Genomic DNA, 10,836 nt, shown 5'->3' on the forward strand with positions numbered 1-10,836 from the left:
TGAGAGGGGTAACAATCCAAATACCTTCTTCCAAATTATTCCTATTTTGCAAGGATTCAGCAAGAGTGAGAATGCTTTGTTTCAAAATAAATCGCACGTGCAGCATATTCCAGCAATTGCACAAATGCAGACTGTCGATATAAATAAGTTTCACGTTGCTTTGAAGGCATTTAATTCGGATTTTTATTCTTCTGAAGGGGACGTGATGAAAAAAAAACACATTTAACATCACCATCTCTGCCGGGACTCGAACCCGGACCCTCTGGATTAGAAGTCCAGCGCGCTGATCCATTGCGCCACAGAGACTGACCTGCTTTCCTTCCCCTCTTCTGTAGCAAAATTGCAGAGAACATTCATGACTGAGCTATTGCAATTGGGATGTGGGATGTGCACAGCGAGCGAAAGAGAGCAGCACAAACTCCGGATCTGGATTGCAAGGCAGCTGGGACCTGGAATTGGCAAAACTGAACGGAGGGAAGTTGGAGTGAAGAACTGGGGAATCCACCCAGACTGAATACTCCCCTTCCAAAATAGTCGCAGCAGAGCAGAGATGTGTCCAGGGATCTGGGTGCCCTAGGATATGAATCGCAAAGAGGGCAGCAAGTAAATAGGGAAGTTAATCGAATTTTATCATTTATTGTGAGGGGAAATTATTATAAAAACAGGGTATTGTGTACAGGTTTGATCTTCTTGTTTGAGGAAAGATGTAAATGCATTAGAAGCCGTTTAGAGAGGGTTTACTGGACTAATACCAGGAATGGGTGAGTTGTCTTATGAGGAAAGTTTGTTAGAGATTAGGTTTGTACCCACTGCAGTTCAGAAGATTAAGAGGGCGACTTGATCAAACTTTTAAAATCCCGAGAGGTATTGACAGGGGGATGTGGAGAGGATGTGGGGTACCCGTACCCGCCTCCCCGGACAGGCACCGGAATGTGGCGACTAGGGGCTTTTCACAGTAACTTCATTGAAGCCTACTCGTGACAATAAGCGATTTTCATTTTTCATTACAAGAAAGATGGGGTGGGGGGGGCACTAATATCCTGGCTGGGAGGTTTACTAGAGTCACTCAGGAGGATTTAAACTAGTATAGAAGGGGGTGGGAACCAGAGCATTAGCTGAGAAGCTGTCATAACTGAAGGGGAAATAGAGAACAAAAATAAGAGAACAACATCACCCTCAGGTGACAAGTGTGAGAAGGGAGGTGGTCAATGCAGGATTGAGGGTGTTGTACCTAAATGTACACAGCATACGGAACAAGGTAAATAAGCTTGATGTGCACATTGAAATTGGCCGGTACAATGTTGTGGGCATCACAGAGACGTGGCTGCAAGGGGAACAGGGTTGGGATCTAAATATCCAAGGGTATATGTCCTATCGAAATGACAGGCAGATGGGCAAAGTAGATGCGTTGCATTGTTAATAAGGAATGAAGTTAAATCAATAGCAAGGAGCTATCAGAACACAGAAACTCTGTGGGTAGAGTTGAGAATCACAAAGGTAAAAAGAACCTGATGGGAGTTATATACAGGCCCCCTAGCAGTAGTCAGGATGTGGGGCAGAAAATAAATCAGGAGATAGAAAGGCATGTAAAAAAGGCAATATTACAACAATCATCGGGGACTTCAATATGGTGGACTTGGAAAATCAGGTTGGTAGTGGATCCCAAGAAAATAAATTTGTGGTGTCTAAGAGATGTTTTTTTGGAGCAGTTTGTGACAGAGCCTACGAGGGAACAGGCAATTCGGGATTTGGTGATGTGTAATGAGGCAGATTTGATTCGGGAACTTAAGGTGAAGGAACCCTCAGGGAGCACTGACCACAATATGATAGAATTTACCCTGCAGCTTGAGAGGGAGAAGCTGGAGTCAGATGTAATGGTATTACAATTAAATAAGAGTAACTACAAAGACATGAGGGAGGAGCTGGCCAGAGTTGATTGGAAAAGGAGCCCAGCAGAGAAGACAGTGGAACAGCAATGGCAGGAGTTTTGGGGGGTTATTCGGGAAGCACAGCAGAAATTCATCCCAAGGAGGAGGAAACATGCGAAGGGGAGGACGAGGCATCCATGGCTGATGAGGGAAGTCAAGGACAACATAAAAGCAAAAGAAAAAGCATACAAAGTGGCGAGGATTAGTGGGAAGCCAGAGGATTGGGAAGCCTTTAAAAGCGAGCAGAGGACAACTAAAAAAGCAATAAAGGAGGAGATGAAATATGAGTGCAAACTAGCTAGTAATATAAAAGAAGATAGGAAGATTTTTTTTCAATATATAAAAGGTAAGAGAGAGGCAAAAATAGACATTGGACAACTGGAAAATGTGGCTGGAGAAGTAATAATAGGAAGCAAAGAAATGGCAGAGGAACTGAATAGTTACTTTGCATCAGTCTTCACGGCCCTCGCTAGAGCTCCAGGAGAACCAGGGGGCAGAGGTGAGTGCAGTGGCCATCACTAAGGAGAAGGTTCTGGGGAAACTGAAAGGTCTGAAGGTGGATAAATCACCTGGACCGGATGGACTACACCCCAAGGTTCTGAAAGAGATAGCTGAGGAGATTGTGGAGGCATTGGTGGTGATCTTTCAGGAATCACTGGAGGCAGGAAGGGTCCCAGAGGACTGGAAGGTGGTTAATGTAACACTCCTGTTTAAGAAGGAAGGGAGGGAAGAAGGGAAATTATAGGCCGGTTAGCCTGACTTCGGTCATTGGTCAGATTTTAGAGTCCATTATTAAAGATGAGATCGTGAAGTACTTGGAAGTGCATGGTAAAACAGGGCTGAGTCAGCACGGCTTCGTCAAGGGGAGGTCGTGTCTGACAAATCTGTTAGAGTTCTTTGAGGAGGTAACAAGGAAGTTAGGCAAAGGAGAACCAGCGGACGTGATTTATTTAGATTTCCAGAAGACCTTTGACAAGGTGCCGGATAGGAGTCTGTTAAATAAGTTAAAAGCCCATGGTGTTAAGGGTAAGATCCTGGCATGGATAGAGGATTGGCTGACTGGCAGAAGGCAGAGAGTGGGGATAAAGGGGTGTGTTTCAGGATGGCAGCCAGTGACTAGTGGTGTGCCTCAGGGGTCTGTGCTGGGACCACAACTTTTCACAATACACATGAACGATCTGGAAGAAGGAACTGAAGGCACTGTTGCTAAGTTTGCAGATGATACAAAGATCTGTAGAGGGACAGGTAGTATTGAGGAAGCAAGGACTTGGACAGGCTAGGAGAGTGGGCAAAGAAGTGGCAGATGGAATACAATGTGGAACAGCGTGAGGTTATGTACTTTGGAAGGTGAATGGAGACATAGACCGTTTTCTAAATGGAAAGATGCTTAGGAAATCAGCAGCACAAAGGGACTTGGGAGCCGTGGGGCCTCACGGTAGCATGGTGGTTAGCATCAATGCTTCACAGCTCCAGGGTCCCAGGTTCGATTCCCGGCTGGGTCACTGTCTGTGTGGAGTCTGCACGTCCTCCCCGTGTGTGCGTGGGTTTCCTCCGGGTGCTCCGGTTGCCTCCCACAGTCCAAAGATGTGCGGGTTAGGTGGATTGGCCATGCTAAATTGCCCGTAGTGTAAGGTTAATGGGGGGATTGTTGGGTTATGGGTATACGGGTTACGTGGGTTTAAGTAGGGTGATCATTGTTCGGCACAACATCGAGGGCCGAAGGGCCTGTTCTGTGCTGTACTGTTCTATTCTATTCTATCCTTGTTCAAGATTCTCTTAAGGTTAACGTGCAGGTTTAGTCAGCAGTTAAGAAGGCAAATGCAATGTTAGCATTCATGTCAAGAGGGCTAGAATACAGGACCAGGGATGTACTTCTGAGGCTGTATAAGGCTCTGGCCAGACCCTATTTGGAGTATTGCGAGCAGTTTTGGGCCCCGTATCTAAGGAAGGATGTGCTGGCCTTGGAAAGGGTCCAGAGGAGGTTCACAAGAATGATCCCTGGAATGAAGAGCTTGTTGTCTGAAGAACGGTTGAGGACTCTGGGCCCTCACCTGGGGTATGGTGCACAGTTTTGGTTCCCTTATTTGAGGGAAGATGTAGTGGCTTTGGAGGCAGCTCAGAGGAGGTTCGCTAGATTGATTCCAAACACGAGGGGTTTGTTGTCTGAGGAGAGATTGAACAGTTTAGGCCGATAGAATTTAGAAGAATGAGGGGAGATCAAATCGAGGAATACAATGTGATAAAAAGTATGGTAAGAAGTCTTACAACACCAGGTTAAAGTCCAACAGGTTTGTTTCAAACACGAGCTTTCGGAGCACAGCTCCTTCCTCAGGTGAATGTGCTCCGAAAGCTCGTGTTTGAAACAAACCTGTTGGACTTTAACCTGGTGTTGTAAGACTTCTTACTGCGCTCACCCCAGTCCAACGTCGGCATCTCCACATCATAAAAAGTATGGATAAAGTAGATGTCGAGCTGATGCTCTAAATCTTAGAATAAGAAGCAGCAAATTTAAAACGGAGTTCAGGAGAAACTGCTTCTCCCAAAGGGTTGTGAATCTGTGGAATTCGCTACCCCGGAGTGCAGAGGATGCTGGGAAAGCGAGTAAATTTAAGGAGCAGTTAGACAGATCTTTAATTGGTAATGGGTTGAAGGGTTATGGATAACGGACGGGACAGTGGAGTTGAGGCCAGGATGGGATCAGGATGGTGTTTAGGCTCGGGAGGCTAACTTCCTGCTCCTAGGCCATGTGATCTAGGGAGGCGATGCTCTGGCTGATTTTGCAATCCAGCTCTTGGTCTGTAACATTGTAGGTAGCAGATGATCAGCCATGAAAGAATGGCAGATCAGCTTTGATGGGCCGAATGGCCTAATTCTGCTCTTATATCTTATGAACATATGGGCAAGGAAACCTCCTGCTGGTTATCACGTACTGTCTACCATCAGCTGATAAATCAGTACCTTCATGTTGAACATCACTTGGAGGAAACGCTGGGCACAGAACGTGGCCCAGTTGCACCACCACAGACCGAGCTGGTCTGGTCCGGAAGGACATAGCTGCGAGGCTGGGACTGCAGCAGGTGGCGAGGGAACCAACAAGAGGGAAAAACATACTTGGCCTCACCCTCACCAATATGCCTACTGCAGATGCATCTGCCCATGACAGTATCGGTAGAAGTGACCACCGCACAGTCCTTGTGGAGACAAAGTCCCGTCTTCACATTGAGGATACCCTCCATCGTGTTGTGTGGCACGACACCGTGCTGAATGGCTTTGAACAGATCCAGCAACTCAAGACTTTGCTGTGGACCATCAGCAGCAGCAGAATTGTATTCAGCCACAATCTGCAACCACAGGGCATATCCCCCACTCGACCATTACCACCAAGCCAGGGGATCAATCCTGGTTTAATGAAGAGCGCAGGAGAGCATGACAGGAGCAACATCAGGCATGCCGGGAAATGAGGTGTCAACCTGGTCAAGCGACATCTCATGACTACTTGTGTGACAAACAGCATAAGCAGGCAGCAATAGACAGAGCTAAGCAATCTCCCAACCAACAGATCAGATCTAATCTCTGCAGTTCTGCCGCATCCAGCTGTGAATGGTGGTGGACCATTAAACAACTCACTGGAGGAGGAGGCTCCACAAATATCCCCATCCTCGATGATGGAGGAGCCCAGCACATCTGTGTAAAAGGCAAAAGGGTGAGGCATTCACGGCAATCTGGTGCACCTACACCTCAGGGACTGCAGCAGTTCAAGACGGCAGCTCCCCACCACCTTCTGAAGGAGCAATTAGGGGTGGGCAATAAATACTGGCCTAACGAGCGACATACACATCTCGTAAAATTGAATTAAAAAACCCAATTAAAAGCCATTTCTATAATTTCCAGCAGGCAGGATAATGCTCTCTATCTTTGTTATCTTTAACAGCCCTGACAACACTTACTGAGCTGGATTCTCCGCAGCCCCGTGCTGAAATCGCGTTTAGCGTAGGGGCAGAGAATCAACTTTCACGCCAAAATTGGGCCCGGCGTTGGTCCGCTGATTCTCTGGCCCCCAAGGATCGGTGCGTTCGCGGAGTACTCCCCCGCGGCTGGGGAGTCATTGCCAGAGGCCCGGCCAGCGATCCCCTGCTCCCAACCGGCCGGGTTCCTGACGGCATGAAACTAACGTGGTTCGGCCGGTCGGGACTCTCAGGGACTCGGTCCACGGCCGCCCTGGTGGGGGGGTGCAGGGGGATTGGGCACCGGGAGGGGCCATATCGGCAGCCAGGGGACCAATCAGGCCGGTCGGATTTTCGGGTGGGCGGCCAATCGGGGGCCTACATTTTGAAGCTACCTCCTCTGTCCAAGTCCGCCATGGCGCTCGGTGTGGCCAATGGAGGTCGCCGCCATGTGCATGCACGGACTCCAGACCGGATGTGCGGGGCCCGTATCCGCAGCTAAAGCTGCGTGAATCACTCCGGGTCCCTGCCAGCCCCCCCCCCCCCCCCCCCCCCCCCCCCCCCCCCAGGTCAGTGAATCGACTTTTTTATTGGAAACTCGGGAGTGAAACGCCAACGTTTTTACGCCAACGTGGCGACATAGTCCTACTTTGGGAGAATCCAGTCCACTATCTCTGTAAACTCCTCAAGGCATTATAACTCACTATATCTCTGCAACCTCCTCCAGTCCATACAACACTCCCTATCTCTGTAACCTCCTCCAGCCCCTACAACCCTCCCTATCTCTGTAACCACCTCCAGCCCCTACACCCTCCCTATCTCTGTAACCTCCTCCAGCCCCTACACCCTCCCTAACTGTACCCTCCTCCTGCCCCTACAACCCTCCCTATCTCTGTAACCTCCTCCAGCCCCATCAACCATCCTATCTCTGTAACCTCCTCCAGCCCGTACAACCCTCCCTATCTCTGTAACCTCCTCCAGCCCCTACAACTCTCTTATCTCTGTAACCTCCTCCAGCCCCTACAACCCTCCCTATCTCTGTAACCTCCTCCAGTCCCTACAACCCTCCCAATCTCTGTAACCTCCTCCAGCCCCTACAACCCTCTCTATCTCTGTAACCTCCTCCAGCCCCTACAACCCTTCCTATCTCTGTAACCTCCTCCAGCCCCAACAACCCTCCCTATCTCTGTAACCTCCTCCAGCCTCTCTGTGCTCCTCCAATTCCGGCTTCTTGACCATCTCCTGACTCCCATTGGTGGCCATGCCTCCAGCTGCCTGGGACCCGAAGCTCTAGAATTACCTCCCCTCCCCTCTGCCTCTCTCACTTTAATGTGGAAATAGCAGGCTAGCACAGTGGTTAGCACAATTGCTTCACAGCTCCAGGGTCCCAGGTTCGGTTCCCGTCTCGGGTCACTGTCTGTGTGGAGTCTGCACGTCCTCCCCGTGTGTGTGTGGGTTTCCTCCGGGTGCCCCGGTTTCCTCCCACAGTCCAAAGATGTGCAGGTTAGGTGGATTGGCCGTGATAAATTGCCCTTAGTGTCTAAAATTGCCCTGTGTTGGGTGGGGTTACTGGGTTATGGGGATAGGGGGGAGGTGTGGGCCTTGCATAGGGTGCTCTTTCCAAGAGCCAGTTCAGACTTGATGGGCCGAATGGCCTCCTTCTGCACTGTATATTCTATGATGGCGTTGGACTGGGGTTGGATTTGAAACAAACATGTTGCACTTTAACCTGGTGGTGTAAGACTTCTTACTCTCTCACTTTAAGGCTCTCCTCAAATCGTTCCTCTTTGACCATTCCCGACCTGCTCCTCCTGTCTCCCCGTGTGTCTCAATTAGTATTAAATACTTTTGTGATGTGCCCTGGGGTATTTTCCTGTGAACACTGTACAGTCAGACTGTCAGTTTGTGACTGTTTGGTTCATCTGTTTGTCAGCGGATATGCAGCGGGGGAAATGAGCACTCCAGCCCTGGTTTCACACCCTCCCAAACACTGCTCGGCAATCTCAGCTGCTTCATTCTGCCTCACCCAGCACTGCAGTCAATCCGCCCTCTCCCTTCACTGAACACAGACCAGGAAACCAGAGGCTGCACACTCGCCTTTCTCTGTGACAATCAGCTGGGCCTGAGAGGGTAAGGGAGAGAGGTAGGGGGAGGAAGAGAGAAAGAGAGAGAGAGGGAGAGGGGCAGAGAGAGGGAGAGGGCAGAGAGAGGGAGAGAGAACGAGAGGGGGAGGCAGAGAGAGAGGGGCAGAGAGAGGGAGAGAGGGAGGGATGGAGAGAGAAAGAGAGGGGGAGGCAGAGAGAGAGAGGGAGGGACGGAGAAAGAAAGAGAGAAGGAGGCAGAGAGAGAGGGAGGGATGGATGGAGAGAGAGAGAGAGAGGGATGAAGGGAGAAAGACAGACAGATATAGAGAGGGAGAGAGGCAGAGAGAGATAGAGAGGAAGAGAGAGGGAGGCAGAGAGAGAGAGGCAGAGGCAGAATGAGAGAGGCAGAGAGAGAGAGAGGCAGAGAGATAGACAGAGAGAGAGAGGGAGCGAGAGACAGAGAGATGGAGAGAGTGACAGAGTGAGAGACAGAGAGAGAGACAGAGAGAGAGAGATAGAGAGAGAGAGAGAGACACAGAGAGCGAGAGACAGAGAGAGAGAGAGAGACACAGAGAGCGAGAGACAGAGAGAGAGAGAGAGACACAGAGAGCGAGAGACAGAGAGTGACACACACACACACACAGATGGAGAGAAAGGCCGAGTGAGAGGGTGAAGTTGTTAGAGCCTGAGAGGCAAGCCAGAGAGAGGGAGGAATAGAGAGAGATAGAGAGCACGAGTGCGACAGAGAGAAAGACAGAAAGAGAGAGAGAGAGAGATAGAGATAGACAAAGAGAGACAGAGAGGAGAGAGAGAATGAGTCAGAGTGATTGTGAATGTGTGAGAGAGACTGTGGTTCATGGACTGAGATGGAACAGCACGAGAAAATGAAAGGCAGAGGGAGATAAGAGAAACAGAGGAAGGGGGAGTGAGTGACACAGACACAGGAGGAGAAGAGTGAGAGAGAGGCCGGGACAAATGAAGAGAGACAGAAAGAGGTGCAGAAATAGAGAGGCAGAGAGATTGAGATAAACCAGGAGAGAGGATGAGAGATCGAGAGAAAATCATTGACTCCTCAGTCTGACCAATGAAAACCATTTTTATTTCAGTGTCTTTACAGCTGTCCCATCCTGAGGTCAAGTTTTCCGGATGGTCCGGTTCCCCTCCGGCCGCTAGAACTTCTTCCCCTCTGACACCTTGGGTAAAGTACACAGTGCGATCCCAGGTGACGCTGCCCCAGGAGGGGGAGGGAGGGCGACAGCAGATTTCACTCCTGCTCGAGGAGAAGGCACAGGCGGTATTACACAGAGCGATCCCATGGCATTCACAGGAGAGTGGCCTGCTCCAAGTTCCCAAAGCGGCTCAGATCTTTCCCCTGGGCTCCCTCCGACTGCTCCCTCTCCTTCCGTCGCCGGTATTCCTGAAATTCCTCCCTGAGAGCAGCACAGCGGGACTCGGTGGAGGAGCGGGACTGGCGAAGGGCCCACACACCTCCGAGGACCTCCAAGGACTGGACCGTCCCGGATCGCCTGAGATCGGAGGACATTGAGGATCCTAGAGACAGGGAGAGAGAGAGAGAGAGAGAAATAGACCAAAACAGCGAGAGTTAGATAGAGAGAGAAAAAGACAAAAACACAAAGAGAAACAGAGACCGACATACATAGATGGAGAGAAAGAGACAGACATAGACACAGAGATAGAGCAAGAGACAGAGGTACAAATAGAGAGAGAAAAAGAGACACAGAGAGAGGGAGAGAGAGAGGGAGACCGAGTGAGAGATAGAGAATGAGAGAGAGTGAAAGACACACAGAGAGAGGGAGAGAGAGAGGGAGACCGAGTGAGAGATAAAGAATGAGAGAGAGTGAAAGAGACACAGAGAGAGGGAGAGAGATAGGGAGACCGAGTGAGAGATAGAGAATGAGAGAGAGTGAAAGAGACACAATGAGAGGGAGAGAGAGAGGGAGACCGAGTGAGAGATAGAGAACGAGAGAGAGTGAAAGACACACAGAGAGGGGGAAACCCAGTGAGAGAGACAGAGAAAGAGAGGCAGAGAGAGAGATGGATAGAGAGAGAGCGACAGAGATTGAGAAAGAGTGACAGGGAGAGAGAAATAGATAAAGAGAGAGAAAGACAAACAGTCAGCCAGGTCCGCTCTCAATATCAACGATCTATCTTCTCCCAAATCCCACAATCCCTCCATCTCACCTACTCCCCAATCCCACCGACCCACCTTCTCCACAGTCCCACTGACCCACCTTCTCCACAGTCCCACTGACCCACCTTCTCCACAGTCCCACTGACCCACCTTCTCCCCAATCCCACTGACCCACCTTCTACCCAATCCCACTGACCCACCTTCTCTCCAATCCCACTGACCCACCTTCTCCCCAATCCCATCGACCCACCTTCTCCCTAATCCCACCGACCCACCTTCTCCCAATCCCACCGACCCACCTTCTCCCCAATCCCACCGACCCACCTTCTCCCCAATCCCACTGACCCACCTTCTCCCCAATCCCACTGACCCACCTTCTCCCCAATCCCACTGACCCACCTCCTCCCCAATCCCACTGACCCATCTTCTCCACAGTCCCACTGACCCACCTTCTCCCCAATCCCACTGACCCACCTTCTCCCCAATCCCACTGACCCACCTTCTCCCCAATCCCACTGACCCAGCTTCTCCTCAATCCCACTGACCCACCTTCTTCCCAATCCCACTGACCCACCTTCTCCCCAATCCCACTGACCCACCTTCTCCCCAATCCCACTGACCCACCTTCTCCCCAATCCCACTGACCCACCTTCTCCCCAATCCCACTGACCCACCTTTTCCCCAATCCCACTGACCCACCTTCTCCCCAATCCCACTGACCCACCTTC

At 50.4% G+C, this 10,836-nt stretch overlaps 1 non-coding gene across 1 annotated transcript; it reads right to left on the bottom strand.

Annotated features, from left to right (window-relative positions):
• Window positions 1–232: 232 nt before the first annotated feature.
• On the bottom strand, window positions 233–306 carry trnar-ucu. The gene has a single exon. It is a non-coding gene; the product is annotated as a tRNA-Arg (tRNA).
• Window positions 307–10,836: the final 10,530 nt, after the last annotated feature.

The sequence above is a fragment of the Scyliorhinus canicula genome, chromosome 6 (genome assembly GCF_902713615.1).
Source record: "Scyliorhinus canicula chromosome 6, sScyCan1.1, whole genome shotgun sequence".
NCBI lineage: Eukaryota > Metazoa > Chordata > Chondrichthyes > Carcharhiniformes > Scyliorhinidae > Scyliorhinus > Scyliorhinus canicula.